General features: G+C 44.0%; 1 long non-coding RNA gene across 2 annotated transcripts in view; it reads left to right on the top strand.

The window, feature by feature from the left end:
• Nucleotides 1-22,195, top strand: part of LOC141278161 (uncharacterized) — a 133,382-nt gene that overhangs the window by 30,191 nt on the left and 80,996 nt on the right. For both annotated transcript variants that reach the window (XR_012330479.1, XR_012330478.1), the window contains exon 3: nt 4,243-4,347. This is a non-coding gene — a long non-coding RNA (uncharacterized lncRNA). The remainder of the gene's footprint in view (nt 1-4,242; nt 4,348-22,195) is intronic.

Genomic DNA, 22,195 nt, shown 5'->3' on the forward strand with positions numbered 1-22,195 from the left:
ACTGTATTTCATTTCTCTGTTGTCATTTCAGTGTCATACTGGAAAGTGAAAGGAGCTGGTACATAATTTGCATGTGGGTAAATGTTTACCAGACAGAACAGGTGGCTGTCCAATACCTGTGCATACTATATTTTAAATTATATTCTAACTGGCATGATTTTTTTTTTTTGAGGTACGCAGGCCTCTTACTGCCGTGTAATTTTTATTTTAGCATATTTTGAGAGAGGAAGCCAGTTTCAATTTTTAAGTATTTAACTCCCAGTCATTAATAGGAAATGTCATTAGATAGTAATCACTAATAGTTGTTAAGTGTTTACTTAAGTGCCCCACTGTCCTAAATGCTTTCTAACATTATTTAATGGAATGATCAAAACAATGGTTTCAAGGGAATAATACTATTGGTATTCCCATTTTGCAGATGTGGAAACTGAGGCTTAAAGTGGTCAAGTATGTTATATAGGTCACAGGGCAATTGAATGGTAAAGCCAGATTTGAAGCCAGACTGTCTGACTCCAGAACCTATACTGCTAACCACTAGGCTCTGCTGCCTCATAACAAAACTGGGTCTGATCTTTTATCTCCACATATACAGAAGATGAGTTTTGTAACACTGGCCTAATCCATTATTAACAGCAGCTATTTTAGGCAATTGAATTAAAGTTATAAAAGAATTTTTATGTAGTTTAGGTTCCAAGACATCTATAAAGAAAGTTCAATCTGTAATAGAACACATAAGATCAAGCTTATATTTTTAAAGCAGTCTCTTTAAAGTGGTGACTCAGATGACGTTTTATTCAGTTTTCCCAGAGATGAATATCATGCTGTGGCACTTTCCATCTTCATGAAATAAAATGTGACATACTGCAGGGATTTGTCATTTTTATTCTCCTTGGAATTTTTTATGTACCTGCAGCAGATTTCAGGAGACAGTTCCCACTTTTCCATTTGGGCATTAGCTATACTATATTGGAGTACATTACACAGTGTCACTTCACTCAAGTCTGATTCAACAGAGCTTGCCCCAGTGAAGTGTAGGAAGTATTATGTCAGGTGATGTCTCTGTACCCGGGGTTGGTGACAATTAGCAGGTTTCATTTTATATGGAATGCCTGGTAACCCACCAACCTGCCTTCCTTCTGATAGGAGAAAAGAGAAATAGAGGATGACCCTGAAAGAAAACTAAGGTAGCAATAAATCAAAATAAGATGTCCCTTTGTTTAGGTTGGATATTTACATTCCAGTGATAATGCAGTCTCATTGCACAGGGTAAAAATCAGTCAGTTAACCTCACTCGGATTTTCATTCAGGTTTGGAAAACAGTCGGCTATTGGATAGGTCCAAAGAGCTGTGTGTGAGGTACCTATTTGGGGAGGGCGTAGGACTGACAAAAGCAGAGATTTGCTCTTTATGAAGACCCATTTAATAATTAATTCTTAAGGATGCAGGAGTGTTTTCTGAATGCTTTCATTTAAAGGGCCAGAATTTTAATTTATTCTTGATCAGAATGTTATAGCGGAAGCAACCCTGAACTAGGACTTGAGCCTGAACTTGGGTTCCAGAAACACAGAAAGGTCTTTAGATATCACTTAAAATCTAACCTTTTATTTAATAGATGAGGAACTGAGAGAATCAGTGAGTTGCCCAAGGTCACACAGACAGTGTTAGTTTCTGTTCTACAGCCTCCATTTTTACTTGGTATGCTTTTTAGAAATCACCCACATGATTTCAGGCTAAATGGTCAATCAGTACAGTTTTTCAAATGCTTACAGACAACTCTGGCTCATATACCCGCTTCCTCCTGTCTCAACCTTACTCTTTAAGGTACACAATTAGTGAAATTATATCAGCTATCTTTTCAGATCTCCTGGATTGCATCCTCTCTCTATGTGAGGGGCTTTTGGTTTCTAAGGTTCCCCACCTCGGCTCCCCAGCTGTCAGGAGAGGAGGTACCCAGGCTTCCTTAGGTGATGAGGATTTAATTGAAGGCTAGTTGGAAGAAGTACAGGCATCGTCTCAATACCCATAGAACCAGAGTTCTGGCAGAACAAGTTGGGTGGCTCCTCCTCCTTGGTCAGGCCCCAGCAGGACCTGGCTGTAGTGACTTGTTATCAGGCTTCTGATGTTCCCCTCTGCACTGACTCTGCCCTTTCCATGGCTCAGCTTCTTTATGTCTGCTTCTCTAATTCTTCTATTGCAGTAGTTCCTACATTTCAGTAGGCATCAGAATTACTGGGAAGCTCTTTAAGCATACCAGCCCGAGAGATTTAGGTCCTGTAGGTCTGAGGTGGGTCAAGTAATCTGCATGTTTAATAGGTTCCACAGGAGATTCTGATAGGGGTGGGGATTAAGGACCACACCTTGTTTAGAAACACCCCAAGTAACATGGTGTCTTCTGGTCACCACATTTTTTCATTACACATCCTATTAGAAAAATATTTGAGAGACTTCCCTGGCAGTCCAGTGGTTAAGACTGCACACTTCCACTGTAGGGGCCTCGGGTTCAATCCCTGGTAAAGGAACTAAGATCCCGCATGCTGTGTGGTGTGGCCAAAAAATTAAAAAAAAAAAAATTGAGCACACACCTCCATTATGTGTATATTTATGTACTTAGAAGCTATGTATATAGTACTATTATTAAACATATATAAAAATGGAAAAAATAAATATAAATACATTTGAATACTTTCTTCCTGTACTCTAATGTATCCCCAGGGCTGCTTGTACTACCCTTGCTACCTTTCTGTGTGGCTTGAAGTACACCATCGTTATGGAGTGACTTTATTGGGCAGAGTAAAGGCACAGAAAAGTAGCACGTTGTTTCAAGGGTCACTGGGTCAGCTCATAGGCCTTTGGTTTAGGTGCCAATTCTTTGTTTTATTGAACTAGAGGTTGGGGTGGGGGTGGGAGTGGTGACTGTGTGTGGCATGATGTGAAGAAAGCTGGTTCACCTAGAAGGAGCCCTGTGACCCCCTTCTTCAGGGGAAAGGGAGAATCTGTGAGCATGATAGCTGCTGTGGGTCTCATGAACACCTGTCTTTCACCGTAGACTAATGAACTGTTTCTAAGCCTGTCAAAGTGCAAACGTGACTCCACAGAGGCTGTGGATGAGGCTACCCTGCGTGTGCCCTCTGCAGCTTTCCATGACTTCCCAGAGGAAGTCTGGTTTACTCTGGGCTGTTGTGCCAGGATGTGTGTGTGTGTGTGTGTGTGTGTGTGTGTGTGTGTGTGTGTGTGTGTGTATGGTGCTTGCCCACTTCTCTATCATTCCATTTATAGCACAGCTCCCTGGCCTAAGCTGGGGAGGCTGCTCTCAGGATTAAAGGCAGCCAATACAACACCAGCACCAAAGCCCTGGAGAACAGCACCTGTGTTTGTGTGATCAAGTGTCTACAGGTAACTTAATGAGAAGTAGTAACTGAGTCCCTGAACCCAAATACAGGTCTTCTCTGTGCATCTTCCCTGTTTTTAGATATACATACTCCCAGTAGCCAAAGAGGCTTCACTTTTCCTGATGCATAATTTGTAGTTCTTTGATATTGCTCTCTTTCCCTAGGGCACTATTTTGTGAGTGGAGCATCATTTCCGTGAGTTAGAGCAACCACATTGAGACAAGCAGCCCGAAGGCATTATCAGAGCCCAAAGTCAGAACTGGACAAATCCCAGGCACGTTTCAAAAATCAAGTGACTTATTAATAAGTCATTTAAGTTGGAAGTGGGTTCCCCACAATCTTTTTTTCCAAATAATTTTCCTACCCTTACTTGGAGACTTTTTGCGTCTTCAGCTTTCTTATGTTACCTTAGGTATTTGAGTGCTGGTGTTCTATACTCTCAAAGGCCATGGAGAGTGTGCCACTGTTTTGAGCTCTGCAGAGGAGAGAGGGATGGGTGCTTCTTGGATTCAGGGCCGTTAGCAGCCGTGCATATGTGTCTATTTCCTGATTTATAGGGATATTTGAAAATAAATTATTTAGAATTTCATTGTTTTTCACTTAGCTTTATATTACTGAAAATCTCTAGGCTGGAAACACCATTTTTTCTGTCACTTTGTGTTCTTCCAGTTGGCATGTGTGCTTGCCATTTTGTGTTCTGCTTTTTATGCTTAGTTATCTTTTCTAAAAATATATACTTGTCAACCTGGTCTCATATACTTGTCATTTTTAATGGTGGTCTATATAATCTTATTCTTTCTTGAGATTCATAAGTTTATTCCACTTAATCCTCTTTGCTTCTACTATTTTGCAGGGTATGTGGAGAGATTTGCTGCATTTCTAAAGAATCTCAGAAAACAAGCTTCATTTCAGAACCTAAACCAGCATTTGCTTTTCTTCACTTTGAGGGAGCACACAGGTATTGAATTCTCTGCCACTGGGCACACCAGGGTATTGAATTCTCTTCTCTGAAGTCCATGTCTGTGGGTCTGACTGGGCCACTTGATCAGCAAGAGGTCTCAGACACCAAACTGGGGAATAAATTAAACTGACAGAGTACTTGATATTTCCAAAGAGTCACTTAGGTTCTGTCTATTACTGCAGTGTTCAAAACATAGACATAGTTCATTGCTGTGATTAAAGCGACTTTCACCATTAGCCTCTTTGTTCCTGTAAGATATAGCGGTAGGCTATAGCTGGTTCATCATTTGGGGGTGTAATGATTAGCTAAAGCTATTTTTCTCCAAAGGTCCAGTTATTACTTTAGTTTTTCTCCAAAACTTCAGCTTTAGCAGGAAAGAGCCATAAATTTTGTGACATAGCTGCCTCCTTATCTGTCTTGGGAGTTATAGACTGCACATATAAGACAATTCATGTACCTCTGCATAATGGGGTGAGCTTTAAAAATCATCAATCTTCACTTAACATGCAGGTGGTGTTGGGTGCCAGCTTTAGAAAAACTGATGTAGTTGCCAAGTTCATGAGTGTCATAAATCATTCATGCTAAGGTAGCCCAGAATCATGCTGTCCTCTGAAGCAGACCAATTTCAAGGTGGTTGTTAAACACAAAAATGTGAGTCGGGATGATTGTTTTTCAAAATCAAACACACTTTTTATTTGAAAAGTAAAACCAAATTATCTTTCTTTTTTAAGTTGAAGTCAGTTTTCTAAGACCCTCCCTTCACCCTCAAAGAATCTATCAATAATAATATCTTTTCTTCCCTGATCCCTGAATTCTATTAGAAATACATCACAAAATATATAACTTGTACATTTGCAATCGAGACCATTAATGTGCTGAAAATGAGATTCAGATGTCTCAATAAATCTTGAGGCACATTATTAGGGAAAAACTCTATTAAATTTTTTGGGGGTATTTTCTTCTTGTGCCATTATTTTACATGAAGTTGAAACCGCACAACTAAGATGGGACTCGAACCCAACCAAAACCCAGATTGGGAGTTGAACCCACGGACTGGGATTCGAACTCACTGTCTTTTAATTAAGATTGCACAGCTGGTCTTAGGACTTAATGAAGCTCAGGTTCGTTATGTCTCAGCATAGAAGGAATTCAGCAAGAGGCAAAGTGATAGGTAAGAAATGGATTTATTTAGAGAGCTATAGATTTCATAGACAGAATGTGATCCACCTCAAAAGGCAAGAGCAGCCCTGGGAGAAACACAGTCCACAGACAGAGAGAAGATGAGAGGCACGAAAATATGGGTTGGTTAGTTTTTATGGGCTGGATAATTTCATAGGCTAATGGGTGGGAGGATTATTCCAACTATTTTGGAGAAGGGGCAGAGATTTCCAGGAATTGGGCCACGGCACACTTTTTGGCCTTTTATGGTTGGTGTCGGAACTGTCATGGCACCTGTGGGTGTGTCATTTAGCTTGCTGATATATTACAATGAGTGTATAATGAGGCTCAAGGTCTACTGGAAGTCGAATCTTCACCATCTTGGACCTAACCGGTTCTAACCAGTGTTTGTCGTATCCTCAATGTCTACGTCTTTCTTTTAAAGGTTGTGCTCTGCCCCCTTCCCTCCTGTTTCAAAGTTACAATGGATAGTAGGCAGGCGTAGCCCTCTTCCACCCTGCCTGAGTCTTCAGGGCTAAAGAGGGGGAAGGAGTAGGGCCTAAATAGAAGTGACCCCTGGGACAGAAAGCTTGAAGCTGAGCAGTGTGATGTGCCCCTCTAAGTCGTCAGGCTTTATCCAGGTTTCTGGAAGATGGGTTTTAAACTGAAGTGTTTTATCTGAAATTTCCTCATTTGATAGATGAAGACTATGAGGTTGGATATTATTGAGGTTGGATATTATTGAGGAAGGAAAACATCCTAGTATTTTCAGTGAGAAGACTTCAAAGAGAAAAACAGAGAGAAAAATGAAGTTTTGCCTGAGGCTATTAGGTTCTCAGTGGGTAGTTAAGTGTCTGTATCCCTTTGTGTAGTCTCCAGCACAGGGCCATACACCAGGTGACATGTGACTTCTCTTTGGTGTATCTCAGAAGTTCTTTTGAGGTGAATGTGTTGATCATATGGGTAGCCTTGGTTAAAGATTGTAGGGGCCAATTCCAGGCAGAACATCTTTTTCACTGAGTGTAATCTCCCACTCCCCCACTGCAAACTCACTGTTTCTTTATGCCTCCATGCCTTGTATATACCTTTCCCACTATTTGACAAGCTCTTCTATTTCTTGTCTAAATGTCGAGCTCCTACTTATCCAGTAAAACCCTCTTAAATCTCACCTTCTCTCTAAAGCCTTCTCTGGCTTCCTGAGACGGAGCTTGTCACTTGATCCTCTGTGCTTCTAGAATATTTATTCACAGTCTTGTTATGACACACACATGGGAGTTAATCAGCATATTCGTCCCTCCCACTAGACTGTGAGCATCTTAAGGACAAGAACAGAGTTTTATTAATGTAGGTATTGCTAGTACCCACCATATCTGACACCAAGTGGAAACTCAATGAAAAATCTCATCCTTTTTTTAAAAAAATTACCCTCTCCACCTGAGCACTAACATAAAGCCTTGAGAGAGAACAAAGCTTTTTTAAGTTACATTTCATCGTAATTTGTGAATGCTAAGACTAACTCACAAAGCGTTTACTTGAGTCCCCTATAAAGATGCCTAAGGGTAGAGAGCGACAGAGGCAAGGAGAAATTTCCTGCGTTCTCACTGTGTCCTGGGATTTTCTGTAGATTCTGGGCAGAGTAAGTCCTGTTCTTTCTTCCTGCATAATATCTCTAGGACTTGTATGCCTTTGTCTTCTCGCTGCAGTCATTCTAATCTAGGTGACATCTTTCCACACTTGAACTGTAGAAGTTATATCAGGTATGACTCTCAGTTTATAAATTCAGGTGTAAGGGAAGTATCACATTTATTTATAAGCTTAAATAAAGGTAAACTCCAGTTGTATGCTCCTATCCCATCTGACTGGTGGGAAATTTAACCTCATTTATATTTCATCTTCAGATCTGAATTTTGCTTCCAGTATCTTATATTTTGCCATGAGATTGGAAGCGGCTTTGAGATGCTGGTTATTGCTGAGACACCTGCTGTGCCATTATTTGCACCATCCCTTCAGGTCCAGGGCCTGAGTGTCTGATCTTCCTCCTTGACTCACAGAAACCTTTTGTGAGGCTATGAATCCTGCAGCTTAGAGTCCTGTCTCCTAGTTGTATCATGGGGCCAGTCTTCTCTAGGGTTGTGTTCCCTCCTCAGGTGCTGCCAAGGAGCAAGGTCTGGGTCCCCCTGTTGTACAAACCCATCTTCATCTACAACCCAGGGGAATCTCTTTCTAGTCTGCCTGGAGCACTTCCCTGCATTATGCTGCTCTGAGGCTGGTTTATCTTGCTCTTTTATAGTAATCTTAATGGTCTTTTAAATCACAAACCCCTATCACTACAACCAAAATTTTATTTCCTTTATCTTAAATTTCCATGGGAGGTTAAGGGAAATATCTGTCATCCAGTTCTTTCAGTAAAAAAAGAAAAGAAAAATTTTAAATCGTGTCATATGCTGATCTCCTAACTGGCTTCCTTTCCATTTTTTCCCCTCTCTTCTCCATTCAAATTATTTTGTACGTTCCAATCAGAATAGTTGTTCTAAAGCTCTTGCCCAGAAACCCTCAGGGGCTTCTCATTGTCTCTAGAATAAAAATCAAAGCTCCAAGCTCCTTAGTCTACCATTAGGGCTTTTCATGATTTTCTTCACCTTTGAAATGCGACTTCCCATTGCTCCTTTGTCAGAGGCCCCTGGCTTAGCCCTGTTCCTCTAACCCCACACTGTCCCACCTCCTCACCACACCCGACTGATGTGACACCCAGAACAAGTGCCAGCTCAGAAAGCTTGGTGGTTAGCGCATTTCACAGTGATCTAGTCCTCCATAAACCTAGTTCTCTTCTGTACATCCATTTGGTACCTGAGGCTATGATTTATCATCTGGTGCCTGTTTCTGCCTTTCTCATCTAGATTTATGAGCCTCTCAAGTACCGAGACCTCTACTTTCTTGTATCCTGAGCCACCACCGGGCTCTTCATAGTATGGGGTGTTCACTAAATGCTGATTAATGAATATCGTGACATGGACACAGGATCCTACCTAAGCACACCCAGCCCTGCCATATAGTGAGAAGCAGGAAAATGAAGGGCAAAAGGGGCCAGGTTTCATTACTGCCATAAAAATAATGAGTGTTTCATTGGTGTCTACCATCAAGGAATAGCCTCCTTGCTTGCCTCCAGCACCAGAAGCAGCATTTGCCCTAACAATGACAAACAAATTCCACTATCAGAGTAAGTGGTCCAGAGCTCCTCTGGGTGGTGGGCACTCTGGCTTTGCCATCCTTTGGCTTTTCCACAGGCTGCCCTTCACAATAGGTTTCTCTGTCATGAATGCAAACTAGCCAATCACTCTTGAACAAACCAGCTTCCCTGACACCTGCTCAAAGTAATTCTTCTCTCACCAAGCTATGGTTAATAAACACAAATGATTGCCATTCGCTTCTCCTTGGCCAATCCTGTGAGGGTGTCTTCACACAAATAGGCAGGTTGACCAGAGAGGCAGCTCCAGCTCAAACTCTGGGGAAATGGAGAGTTTCCTGCCTCAGCCCTTGGGGCTTCAAGAGTACTTCACTTGCTGCTTATACCAGCTTCCTGTGGACACCCCCCCCGCCCATGCCAAGTCCTTTCTGGCCTTCATGCATGTTGATCTAGTGATAGGGAACAGGCAGAGGGGATTCCAGCATCATCCCAGTGGTTTGACTGGATAACCTTAAAATTCCTTCCAGTACTTCAAATCTTTGATCCTATAATTTTCACTTGCATTGCTTTTAATCAACACTTAAAATCTCCAGCTTTCTGCTGATCCCTTCAACCTCCTCACCTCGACCCCTTTTCCACTTGATTGATTCATTCTAGCCACTCAGGCCTTCTCTCAGTTCCTTCATTGTGTTGTTTCTGCCTTCCCACATGTCCTTTCTGCTTCCTAGGTCCCTATTCTCACCACCAGCCATTTGTCTAACCCTACTTAGCCTTCAGGTCCCCCCATTTCTTTTTTTAAAATTTATTTATTTTTGGCTGAGTTGGGTCTTTGTTGCTGCGCATGGGCTTTCTCCAGTTGTGGCACGCAGGGGCTACACTTCGTTGTGGTGCGTGAGCCTCTCATTGTGGTGGCTTCTCTTGTTGCGGAGCACAGGCTCTAGGCGCGCGGGCTTCAGTAGTTGTGGCACGTGGGCTTAGTAGTTGTGGCTCGTGGGCTTAGTTGTTCCGTGGCATGTGGGATCTTCCTGGACCAGGGCTCAAACCCATGTCCCCTGCATTGGCAGGTGGATTCTTAACCACTGCGCCACCAGGGAAGTCCTGGGTCCCCCCATATTTTAATGTCACTTGTGTAGGCAAGCTTCTTTAACCCCCAAACTAGATTAGATTCCTAATGCCCAGACCGGTCCTGCATATTATCTTCAACAGCGTTTTGTGCACTTATATTCATTAAACCACCTTTTAGTAAAAATTTGTTTGGTGTTTATCTTCTCCAGTATTTTGAAAGCTCCATGTGCATGGGGACTGTGTCTGTTCTGTTCACAGTTTTATTGCCAGAACCTAGCCCAATGCCTGACACCTAGTAGCCATTCAGTAAACGTTCATCAACTGGCCAACTCTGCTTCCCACTTCAATCATGCATTTCCCCTGCTGTTCATTGATGTATTGGTTTACTGCTGCTTTTCTGCTATTTATGCTTATCTGTTTAATGTTAGCTGTCTTAAGTTGTACTTTCCTGGAGGGCAGAGAATCCATGTATATAATTTTCCTTCTATAGTGCTTTGTACGTGGGTGTATGTGGCAGTAAGTGTTACCATGGAAGGGACTTTGACTACATAAGTCGTGGTGACTTATGACTCCCCGTGTTACCCCTGGGAATGCCCAAGGTGCAAGGGGCAGGATATGGGGCAGGAATGTAACAGCACAGGAGGTTTTAGGACACTGTTAAAAGTAGCTTCTCTCAAAACTAGTAGTACTGCAGGGTAACAGGAGGAAAGAATAGAGGATGCTTTGGGAAATTAAGAAAAACAGGGAGAAGTGGCAGAGCTTAAATCCATAGGCCTCATTTTGCACAAGGACATTAGAGTGCTATTAAGCCAAGGAGAACCATTAGCTCTGACAACAGCTCCTCTTGTTATGACCCCTTTGGTGGTATTTTTATTACTTTTTAAAATAAAGGTTGAGGATTAACTTTTACAGTTGTAACTAGAACAATGATAAGCAGGACTCATGGGGTGTAATCATAAAAAAAAGAACTTTGTTTTTGGCTCCCACTGTTCCTTTAAACTTGCTCAGTAGTGATGGTCCTAACTCCATTCCTGGACAAATGCTTTTCTTGCAGGCATTAGGAAGCCCTCCAGTCGCTTTATGTAATAAAACATGATCTCAGTTAGGTACTTAATATGTTGAGCCCAGGTATTGTCACTGTTTCCAAAGTTTTTCAGCTTTAAGCTATTTGTCCTCCTTCATCTTGGGTTTGCTACAAGTGAAAAGCGGGGTGTGGTCCTTCTTTCTTTTCTGAAGTTTCTGATCCTTCCAGGATTAGAGCAAGGAAGTATGAGAGAGCAGGAAATATTGTACTTGTCTCATGTTGTTGAAGCTGGCTTTGTGTTCTCCAGGAATGGCCAATGTTTAAATTTAGCTTTCTCCTGGGGCACTTTTGTGGGTTCTTCAGAGATCTGTACTCCCCTCCATATACGCACACACACACTTGACCTGGGCAAGTACACTTTCCTCTGTCAGTTGCTTTCTTCCTCTATAGCCCCTAATAAATCAACAGTCCATTTCCAGTTTCTCTGTGAGAAACCATTTTTTTTGCTCACACAAGCTCTGAGACTATGGGCAATCCCAACATTGTTAAGCAGCTGCTAGCCCATACAATGGCCCCTACATTTCTTGAGCTGGAATCAGAAATTAGTCTATTCTGCCCCTCTAACTGCACGAGACACATATCAAGCTCTCTGAGGGTTCCCCTTGAAGCTCTTCTCAGTAGGCTTGTGGTGAAATGTAGGCACCATTCTTTCTTTGGAGGGGGAACCCACAGCATACCAATGCTTCTCACCAAATAAATTTTTTTCCAAAAAATTTCTCTTAATATCCAACAGCTTCTTAATATGGGTGAAGATTTTAGCGTTTCATCACTGTTTTTCAACGCTTTTCTATGAAAACTTGCATCTTTGCTGACACCTCACTTTTTTTTTTCTTTTTTTGTGGTATGTGGGCCTCTCACTGTTGTGACCTCTCCCGTTGCGGAGCACAGGCTCCAGACACGCAGGCTCAGCGACCATGGCTCACGGGCCCAGCTGTTCCGCGGCATGTGGGATCTTCCCGGACCGGGGCACGAACCTGTGTCCCCTGCATCAACAGGCGGACTCTTAACCACTGCGCCACCAGGGAAGCCCAACACCTCACTTTTGTATCACATGGATATGACATAGTGGAGCCTCTGTTGAAACTTCCAAATAGCACTGTGTACTTACTGTCATTGAACAGGGATTTCAGGAACTAAGTAATTCATTTCTGTGTAAGGGCAGATAATATCATTTTCTCCTCTCTTCTGTTGAGGAAACTTAATTATCCTCATCTATAAAATGGACCCCCATCCTTTCCTTGCCTCGCTAAGGGTAGGTAAATAAGAAATTGTGAGCATAAAGATGACTCTGGATGGACAGGCCCTGGGGAAATAATCTGCCAATGAAGAATTTTTTACAAAAAAGGCAAGTAGAGATGAAGGGCTTGATGGAAAGAAGAAAAGAAAAGGCCCAATATCATCAGTGTTTTTCTAAACCCCATCCTAACCCTTCCTACCTCCACTTTGGTTTGGAGCTGTCTTCTTGTTATATTCAGGTCCCTATTATAGCCCCAAAACAATGGTTGCCCAGAGCAGAGACAGGTCCTGTTAGATCAATAATCCTTGGTTCTGTGTTTTCCAGCTCTATCTGTGTCTGTCTGTAGGTTTAAGGTGGGAGGGGTAAATGTCATCACTTTTGACAAAATGTCTGAATATCTTTTCTCTATCATGACAAAAAGATATTTTGGTCTCCTGGTTCAGCACCAGAGCCTGCCTTACAAGGAGTTGAAAGGCTGCAACCCAGGGCTGCTGTCAAACCAGCAGATGGAGTAGCAGTCCTTCTCTGTGTACCTCTGGGCCCACCTGGGCAGGTGTGCTGGGTGATGCTAGGCCCAGCTCTGCGGGCAGAAGGGACAGGGAAATGAATACAAATGATTGTACCCCATTGTCATAGGTGTTGTTCAGTCTGCAGAGGAGTTTGGTAAAATGTGATCCTGGGAAAGTTGTTTTCATGTGCCTCTCTGGAATCACTGCAGAAGCAATTGTAAGGAGTGAGTGCTTGTATGCCTGAGATAGCTATAGGGCATAAGAGAAGGAAAGCTACAGAGTTGACAGAATCAAGTCCTGGGCAGTGGGAGAATATGACACAATCCCCTCACCCCTCAAAAACCTTGGTGAGGACACAGGAATACAACCAGTGGCTCTTGATGGAAAAGGGCAGGCTTAAGAGGAAAGTTTGGACAATGAAGCTGAATTACCCTCTGCCTGACTCCTTCTCTGTCTGAATTGCAGGCACTGGAGTCCCTCTTACTAAAATCTGTAGATTGCCTAAGAAATTTACTTTGGGGCCAGTAGTAGAATTTAAAAGCTTCCCTGAGATTGCTTCTTCCTATTTTCTAAGAATCTACCACACAGCTAAGTATTTGACAGCTCTTAATAAATTATGGAGGCATTAATGGCACTCTCATTGAGAACTTTCTTCTGCCCCTTTCAGGCCTACAGGACCCCGTCTGTGAAAGGGAGAGTCCTCCTACCTCCTCCCCTGTGAATGGAAAAAGGCTTCAGAATGGAAGATGGGCGGGCAGTGGATAGATTTCTACTTTCTGAGGGCAGGGCCTGTGTCTCTCCTCCCTGACTTCCCCTATCTAAATAACCCAAATCCAGAAGTAGGGGTGGATTGGGGGACTCAGGATAGCCTCCATAACCCACGGCCTAACCACTGCAGACAGCCCAGGAAGCCAGAGGGAAGGTGTCCTCCTGACTGGTCCTTTCCTCAATCCTGAACTGAGGGGAGTTGAGGTGCTTGCATTATTAGCTACAGAGCAGGTGGCACAGTGTGCTCTTCATTGAAAATCGAGAGGTGTCTGGCAAGTCTCTTGGCCACAGGCCTCCCTGGAGCCCAGAGCTCTTTGAAGAGAAGAAATAGTTCTAGCAAAAAGGAAGCTGCTGCTCTTGATGAAAAAGTTGAGAGGGAAGAAAATGAGACTAACAAGGGCTGAAGAGAACTGTCTGAGGCTGAAGAGAATGTTAATGGCTCTGCTTTGGAGCTTCAAAGCTTGAGCTGGATAGGACTGCACCCAGACGCCTCTGCTGTCACCTACAGAATACTTACCAAGGGCTGAGGCTTGCAAATAATCACAGCCTGACTTTCCCAGAGCGAGAAGAGGTGCCTGCTGAGATGGAGAAGAGAGAAACTGTTGGGACATCCCAGGCCCAGCTCAGCTAGTTGGGGTCTAACTGGTCTTTTCTGCATCAGACAACAAATGGGATTCCAGAAGAATTTAGGTGCAAGGGAAGTAGTTCTCATTGAACAAATCTGGCTAACAGTTGTCTCGTAAACAGGGAAACTGTTTATGAAATGATAGCTGCTATGGATTGAATTTTGTCCCCCTAAAATGCATATGTTAAAAGCCCTAACCCCCAATGTGATGGTATTTGGAGAAGGGTCTTCGGGAGGTACTTAGGTTTAGATGAAGTTATAAGGGTGGGACTCTCACGATGGAATTAGTATTCTTATAAGAGGAGACATCAGAGGACTTGCTACCTACCCTACCCCACTCTCCCATTCCCCCACCCCATGTGGGCACACAGCAAGAAAGCGGCCACAGGAAGAAAGCGGCCACAGGAAGAAAGCCCATGTAAGAACCCAACCACACTGGTGCCCTGGCCTCAGACTTCCAGCCTCCAGACTGTGGGAAATAAATTTAAGCCACTTACTCTATGGTATTTTCTTAAGGCAGCCAGAGCTGACTAATACAGTAGCTCTAATAGATGCTGTTGGTACCCTGCCAAAATTCCCTTACCACATCAGTGTATCCATTTTCCTAGCTGCTGTATTGAGTTCCAGTGGCTCACAGATGCCCCCTTCTCCAGAAAATTGCTCATGGTGGATGGGAGACACCTTCTGTAGCCCCTATAGCTTTCAGACAAGGAGGTACAAAGGCCTTGAGGAAGGATCATTTCTTTACCCCAAAGAAGGATCAATTTTTTGGTGCCATTCATGCTCCTGAATTGTCCCGTAGGATCAGGCTGAGGCCAAATACAAAGCTGTGACCACATCCACCTTTCTTACCATTTCCTGCTTCCTTCATTCTCTTTCTCCTGAGGGCAGACCTCAACAAATCACATGACCTGAATCCTGTCTCAGGCTATGCTTCTGGGGAACCCAACTTAAGGCAGCACTTCTCCCAAGTGGTAGAGTACTGAGCAACCTAAATGACTCTATAATGCTTTGTGAGTATAGTGATGGTGATTAATGCCCAATGATAATGAATATTGGGAAAAACAGCCCTTATTTCTGTGTCCAAAAAGTGTGGAGGAATAAAGGTCCACAGAGAAAGAAGATGAGGATGTGTTCTTCTAGCAATAGATGGCTTCTTCAGCAGGCATCTGGTGGACAGCTGTGCTTTTCTTGCCAGCAAGGGTTTAAATAGCCTTGTTAGCACAGAGCCACAGACTGAGATTCCACATGGGCTTAACCAATTATGGAAGCATCTTGACTTCAAGAATCCCTGAGCCATGACTAGACAGCAGAGTCAACTGGGCAGGTCTATGCATTGATTGAGAGCCAGCCAGGCTCTACACTTTCCTCAGCAGGGTCCAGAGTTCTCTGAAAGGAGAAGCCCAGCACCTGCCCAGGGAACTCTCTGCTTTGATGGAGTGATTTAGATACTCGGGAACTGTCCCCTCTCTGCTATGTTTTGCTCAGTCTATTGGCTTTTTCATGATGCTTTTTTGTTCTTAGGAGATTCTTTTTCATTCTTTTTTTGTAATAGTTCCCTTTGTTTTCCCTCTCTCTTCCTTTTCTGCCTCCTGCTTTCCTCTCTGAGTGCAGGCTTCATCATCAGAGCCTCTGAAATTTGGGACTGGCTCCATCTTAGGAGAATGAGGGTGGATTCTAACATTATCCCAAGAAAGCCTCCACCAGATAATTTCTTCCTGCTTCTAGTTACCTCTTAGAGCTTAACTTCCTTATCTCTAACAGTGGGGATAGGAAGGGATGGAGTAGGTGAAGGGGCAGAGAACTCTCTCCTGACATGCCTCTGGGTCATGGCATTCCACTGACCCACCTTGGCCCATCTATTTTGATAGTGGCGCTAGGAAATATGTGTGAGAGAGCACAGTAAATGCTTGTCCAGATGCTCTCAAAGATTTAGGGACATGCCTCAAATATCCCTAACCTCTTTAATAAGTACTTAGTTGCCTCACAGGAGAATGAGAGTGGCTCCTGATTCTTCTTCTCAAGAGATCTTGTGTTTAGATTTAGAGATGAAAGGGGGAATTTTGGGCAACTCCTACTCATTTCCATAACTTTTCTCCCAACATATTTTGTGGGAGGGAATAAAATAGAGGTAGCATGAGGACCTTATATCAGACAACTGAAAGGCAGGTATCTGCTTTCTTCTCAAACATCTCCAACGAAGAGTAGACTTGCTTCAGGAAGACTAAATCCATGAGTTCAGATGCTGCATGAAGGTGTAGATTATTACCATCACTTGGTTTTGTTTGCTGCTATATTGTTTCATTCTTAGATAGGCTCTCCACACATGGCAGCCAGATGGCCACCAGCAGCTCCAAACCAGTGCTACCCTTAGAACTCACCATTCCAGAGGGAAAGAGTATGTACCTTTCCCAGAACTCCTACAAAAGTGCAGAGAAGACTGTAATTGGTGTGGTCTTAAGTCATATGACCTTCTCTGAACTAGTTGCTGTGTGCAGAGGTGTGGAATAATCTGATGGGCTAGTCCTGGATCCTGTTCTTACCCCTGAGGTTGGGGGGAGGATCTTACCCCTCCAGTCTTAGAAAAGCTAGGGGATGGAGAGACTTCCTTAAGGAACTGATGCTTGGGGAGGAACATGTGTCCTTTACAGCATGCATTGTCTATTCTTCTCTTTGACTATGGAGTACATCTAGCTTGTTCAAATGAAATTGCTTATGAAAGACAAATTATGGGTGAAGTAGTCAGTTGTGAATAGTGCTTTCTAGACTCAGGTGTGAAGAAAGCACACTCAGCTCAAGAAAGGATCAAATCAGTCCAGCTGGTTTGAGGAGCTTCTGGTCATAGTGTCCAGGGAACCAGCTGGATAGGGGTGTCAGAGAACCACAAGGAGGAGTCAGTCGTGCCATGAACTCAAGGGCTATACCAGCAGGAGCAGGCTGGCAGATAGTAGCACTCAGTTAATATTTGTGGAATGGCTTCTCTGAGAATCACAGGTCAAAGATAAAGCTGGGGGACTTCCCTGGTGGTACAGTGGTTAAGAATCCACCTGCCAATGTAGGGGACATGGGTTTGAGCCTTGGTCCGGGAAGATCCCATATGCCGCGGAGCAACTAAGCCCGTGCGCCACAACTACTGAGCCTGCAACCTAGAGCCCATGAGCCACAACTGCTGAGCCCACATGCTGCAACAACTGAAGCCCACACGCCTGGAGCCCATGCTCCACAACAAGAGAAGCCACCGCAATGAGAAGCCTGCTCACCGCAACAAAGAGTAGCCACTGCTCACCACAACTAGAGAAAGCCCATGCACAGCAACAAAGACCCAACACAGCCATAAGTAAATTAATTAATTAATTAATTAAAACAACAAAAAAAGAGTCTGTCTAGAAGATAAAGCTAGGAGAAGCAGGAAGAACCAAGAACTGAAGGCAGAGTCCCATGCTAAGCCAGAGTTCCATTCTTTGATCAAGCTGTGTTCCCACAATTTGCCAGACTGTACACAGCTGATACTCTAGGATTTTCCTATACTATAAAGTTATTGTTTTGGGAATTCCCTGGCAGTCCAGTGGTTAGGACTCCATGTTTCCATTGCAGGAGGCACGGGTTCAATCCCTGGTCAGGGAACTAATCCCATAAGTCGCATGGCTTTGCCAAAAAAAAAAAAAAAATTATTGTTTTGTTGTCTTTATTCTAAATAGCTGGTAAAGTATATGACTTTCTAGTAACTCATAGTGGAGGTCAGGGTAGGCACCAGATAACAATGACAGGTGGATACTGGTCTCCTGTTTCTTCAGAAACAGGCTATGGTCTTCTTGAGAGTGGTTTTTAGACTTTGTGACATTGTAATAAATTGTCACAATTATAGATAAATGCCAGAGAAAGATTCCACAATTGAGGCTTTCTTTTTTAAGATTCTTTTATGTGGACTATTTTTTTACAAATAAATTTATTTATTTATTTTTGGCTGTGTTGGGTCTTCATTGCTGCTCATGGGCTTTCTCTAGTTGCGGAGCGCAGGGGCTACTCTTTGTTGCGGTGTGCGGGCTTCTTATTGCGGTGGCTTCTCTTGTTGTGGAGCATGGGCTCTAGGCGCGTGGGTTTCAGTAGTTGTGGCATGCAGGCTCAGTAGTTGTGGCACGTGGGCTCTAGAGAGCAGGCTCAGTAGTTGTGGTGCATGGGCTTAGTTGATCAGTGGCATGTGGGATCTTCCCAGACCAGGGATTGAACCTGTGTCCCCTGCATTGGCAGGTGGACCCTTAACCTCTGTGCCACCAGGGAAGTCCCCTTATGTGGACCATTTTTAAAGTCTTTATTGAATTTGTTACAGTATTACTTCTGTTTTATGTTTTGTTTTTTTTGCCACGAGGCATGTGTTATCTTAGCTCCCCCACCAGGGATCGAACCCGCACCCCCTGCGTTGGAAGGCAAAGTCTTAACACTGGACCGCCAGGGAAGTTCCCCACAATTGAGACTTTCTAAGCAACATTTCCTTGGACATGGTTGGGCTTTGGGAGATGTGTGCTGATTTATCCTTTCTTCTATCCTCCCTCCCACGTCTCCATGCACTGCTTCTGTGGCTGGTGGACAGGCAGGCATCAGTGTGTGCTCTAGGGAAGCATGTGGGCTCTCAGACAGGGAGTTGGCACTCAGCGAGCTGGCTGAGGCACAATGTGGAAATGAAAAGATAAAAACCTGAGATATGTGATGGGGGTTGTAGTTTGGAATAAATGGGCTCAGGCCCTCTGCCCAGTCAGCCTAGCACTCTGGCAGCTGCTGCATTTAATGGACAACTCCATTAACATCTTCTTGGATAGAAGGAAGGAGAGTGAGGGAGAAAAAGGGAGAGTGGGGGAGGGAGAGAGAGATAGGGAAAAAGGGAAAGGTTGGGGGGAAATGAGAGAGAGAGAGAGGTGAGTGTGTGTGTATGTGTGTGTGTGTGTGTGTGTGTGTGTGTGTTGGGAGAAACTAAAAACACTTGGAGCTTTCCTCCATGTCCCCGGGGGGGTACTTTGTGTGGTTCCCTTAGTCTGTGTGCTGTCTCAGGCTTTGACAGCTGAGGTGGAGCTGGGAAGGGTAGCAATTTGGATAGGGTAGAATGAGGGCTGAAACAACCTGCCTTCTCATCCCCACAGGATAAGGGGAATGAGAAGGAATACATCTTTTCCCCCTTGTAATGAAGAAATTGTAGGTCCTAGAATTTGGAAGATAAAACATGGGGGATTTGGGGGTACCCTCTGATTCTGTGATGAGAAGAGGGGAAAGAAGAGGTGAAGTGAGTCCCAGGATTCAGAAGCTGGTTCATCAGTGAGAAGAAACTGGTTCCCATTGCAGGAGGAGAGGAGGGACAGGTCTAAAGAGGAAAACCAAGGCAACAGATACCCATCATCTGCCTGAGCGTGCTTAAGTTCAGGCCGTCTCTGGAGGCTAGAGAAGGATAAGATGCCTCATACCATGGCTAATGAATGAGACTCAAAACCTATGAGATAATCGTGGTGCCCGAGACTTGCTGAGTCCCCAGCATACCATGGGACCATGAAGGATAGTAACAAGAAACCACATTTCCACTGAGGGATTTTCAGTCTTAGTATCTTCCCACTCTAGCCTTTTAGCTGCTGTCAGACCACATCAGGGCAGAATATTGAAGCCAACTATATCACAGCTGCTGGGGATCTCCCCAGAGGAGAGCATATGACAAGAGTGGGAAGAGCAGCTCTGATCCAAGACTTTGCTCCTGGCATCCCTGAATGCCCTTGCCAGCTCACTTCCTCTCAAAAGTCACTTCCAGAGGCAAGCTAGGTATTTGGGGTGCTGCCTACCCACAAATCCACAGAACTCAGAGACAAGTTCTCAGTCAGATCAAGACTGTGATTCTCGAGTGTATGGGCCTGACCCCTAAGTCCTGGGTCGAGGTGGAGGTCAGATTGGAGGGTATAGTGAATAGGTCCCTGGCTTAGAGGTCAAAATTGCCAGGTTCTGGTCCTCATTCTACCCTATGTAGCTGTATGACCTTGAGCTATTACTTGAGTTCTTCAGACTTTAGTTTTTCATCTGTAAAATGAGGATAATAATACCTTCCTCAGAGAGCTATTATCAAAATCAGATAATATACAAAAAGCACTTTGTGGGCTTCCCTGGTGGCTCAGTGGTTAAGAATCCACCTGCTAATGCAGGGGACACGGGTTCAAGCCCTGGTCTGGGAAGATCCCACATGCTGTGGAGCAACTAAGCCCGTGTGCCCCAACTACTGAGCCTGCGCTCTAGAGCCCGAGAGCCACAACTACTGAGCCTGCATGCCACATCTACTGAAGCCCGTGTGCCTAGAGCCCGTGCCCCTCAACAAGAGAAGCCACTGCAATGAGAAGCCCGTGCACTGCAACGAAAAGTAGCTCCCGCTCGCCGCAACTAGAGAAATCCCACGCGCAGCAACGAAGACCCAACGCAGCCAAAAATAAATAAATAAATTTGTTTATTTAAAAAAAAGCACTTTGTAAAATGCTGTACAGGTGGAAAGGAATTATTCCCCCATTCCATCATTCTGTTTTCCAAATCCAAAGGCCTCTCCTTGGAATGTGTGAAAGCTATTGGGTTCAAGGTAAGTGTCTGGAAAGGTGTGTGTGTGGTGAGGGCAAGGAGATATAAAGGGAGGGTAAAAGGTGCGGTGAAGTGGTGTTCCCTGTAGTCATAGAGGATTTGACATGAGCTTCTTACTCATACAGTAAGAGTCTATAAATACTTACTGAGTTGATCCCTGTGGCATAACAAGAAATACATATTTGATCATTGTCTCCAGTTTCTGACAAAGAGCTCCCCAAACCCTTGTAATTTCCTGAGTAATGGGGGTGATAGCAGCATCTTTTGTTTCTGACACAGAGCTCCTAAATCCCTTGGAATTTCCAGGGTAATAGGATCCTTTTTTGTTCTAATGAAGTGACTCTTGGTGGGACCCTGGATAGCTTCAGGATAGGGGCTGGTCACCAGAAAGACTAATCTTGATTAGAAGCCTGGAACTTTCATCCCACTCCCCCTACCCACTGAGGAGAGAAGAGGGGCTGGAGATTGAGTAAATAATCTATCATGGCTATGTGATAAAACCTCCATAAAAGCCCCTAAATGACAAAGTTCCAAGAGCTTTCAGTTTTGTGAATGCATTCACGTGCCAGGAGGGTGGTGCCCCCACGTCCATGGGGACAGAATCTCCTGCAGTTGGGACCCTTCAGGCCCTCATCCTACATACCTCTTTATCTGGCTGTTTATATGTATCCTTTATAATGTCCTTTATAATAAACCAGTAACTGCAAGTAAGGGCCTTTCCGTAGTTCTATGAGCTGTTCTAGCAAATTATTGCACCTGAGAAGAGTCATGGGAACCCCAAATTTATAGCTAGCTGGTCGGAAGTAGAGGAGGCCAAAGGCTTGCAACTGGCATCCGAAATGGAAAGCAGCCTTGTGGGACTGAGCCCTTAACCTGTGAGACCCGATGCTAATTTCCAGTAGTTAGTGTCAGAATTGAATTGAATTGTAGGACATGCTGCCAGTGTCCAGAGAGTTGGAGAATTGGTGTTGGTGTAAGGAAAGCCTCCCACACATTTTGGAGGTGTTCTGAAAGTAGAAACAGATTTTAGCAGTGGTACTGCAGCCAGGAAACCACTGGCTTCAAATACCTGGGGGCCTGACAGCTCTCTGATAAAGGAAAGGCAAATGGGGACACCAGAAAATGGGAATTTTGGCACGGAGAATGAGGGGCAGACTGTACAAAAATGCTTTTGCTGTGATTCTTATGCCTCCCCCTGGCCCCTCTTTGATCTTTTCAGCTTTCACTCTAGCATTAATCATTTAGCCCTGTGTCCCAGTCCTAATTCCCCAAAGAGAATCTGACCCCTTCCTTGCCTTTTCATACCAGGCCTCGTCAGGTTGCCTCAGTTCAGAGCTATGGTTGGAGGGCTTGGGCTCTCATCATAGAATACTTGGCTGCATAAGAAAAAGAGTAGCTCATATTTATTGAGGGATTACTATGTACTGGGCACAGTGTAAAGTGCTTTTCAGGGCTTATCTCACTAATATAATCCTCCAAACAACCCCACTGAAGTCAGTTCTAATATTTTCCTCATTGAGTAGATAAGGAAACTGAGAGGCTAGGTAACTGTTAAGTGGTAGAGCTAGGATCTGAATCCAGGCAGACTGACTTCAGGGCCAGAGCTTGTAAGCAGCTTCTATAC

Source organism: Tursiops truncatus, chromosome 3 (assembly GCF_011762595.2).
Source record: "Tursiops truncatus isolate mTurTru1 chromosome 3, mTurTru1.mat.Y, whole genome shotgun sequence".
In the NCBI taxonomy this organism is placed as follows: Eukaryota; Metazoa; Chordata; class Mammalia; order Artiodactyla; family Delphinidae; genus Tursiops; species Tursiops truncatus.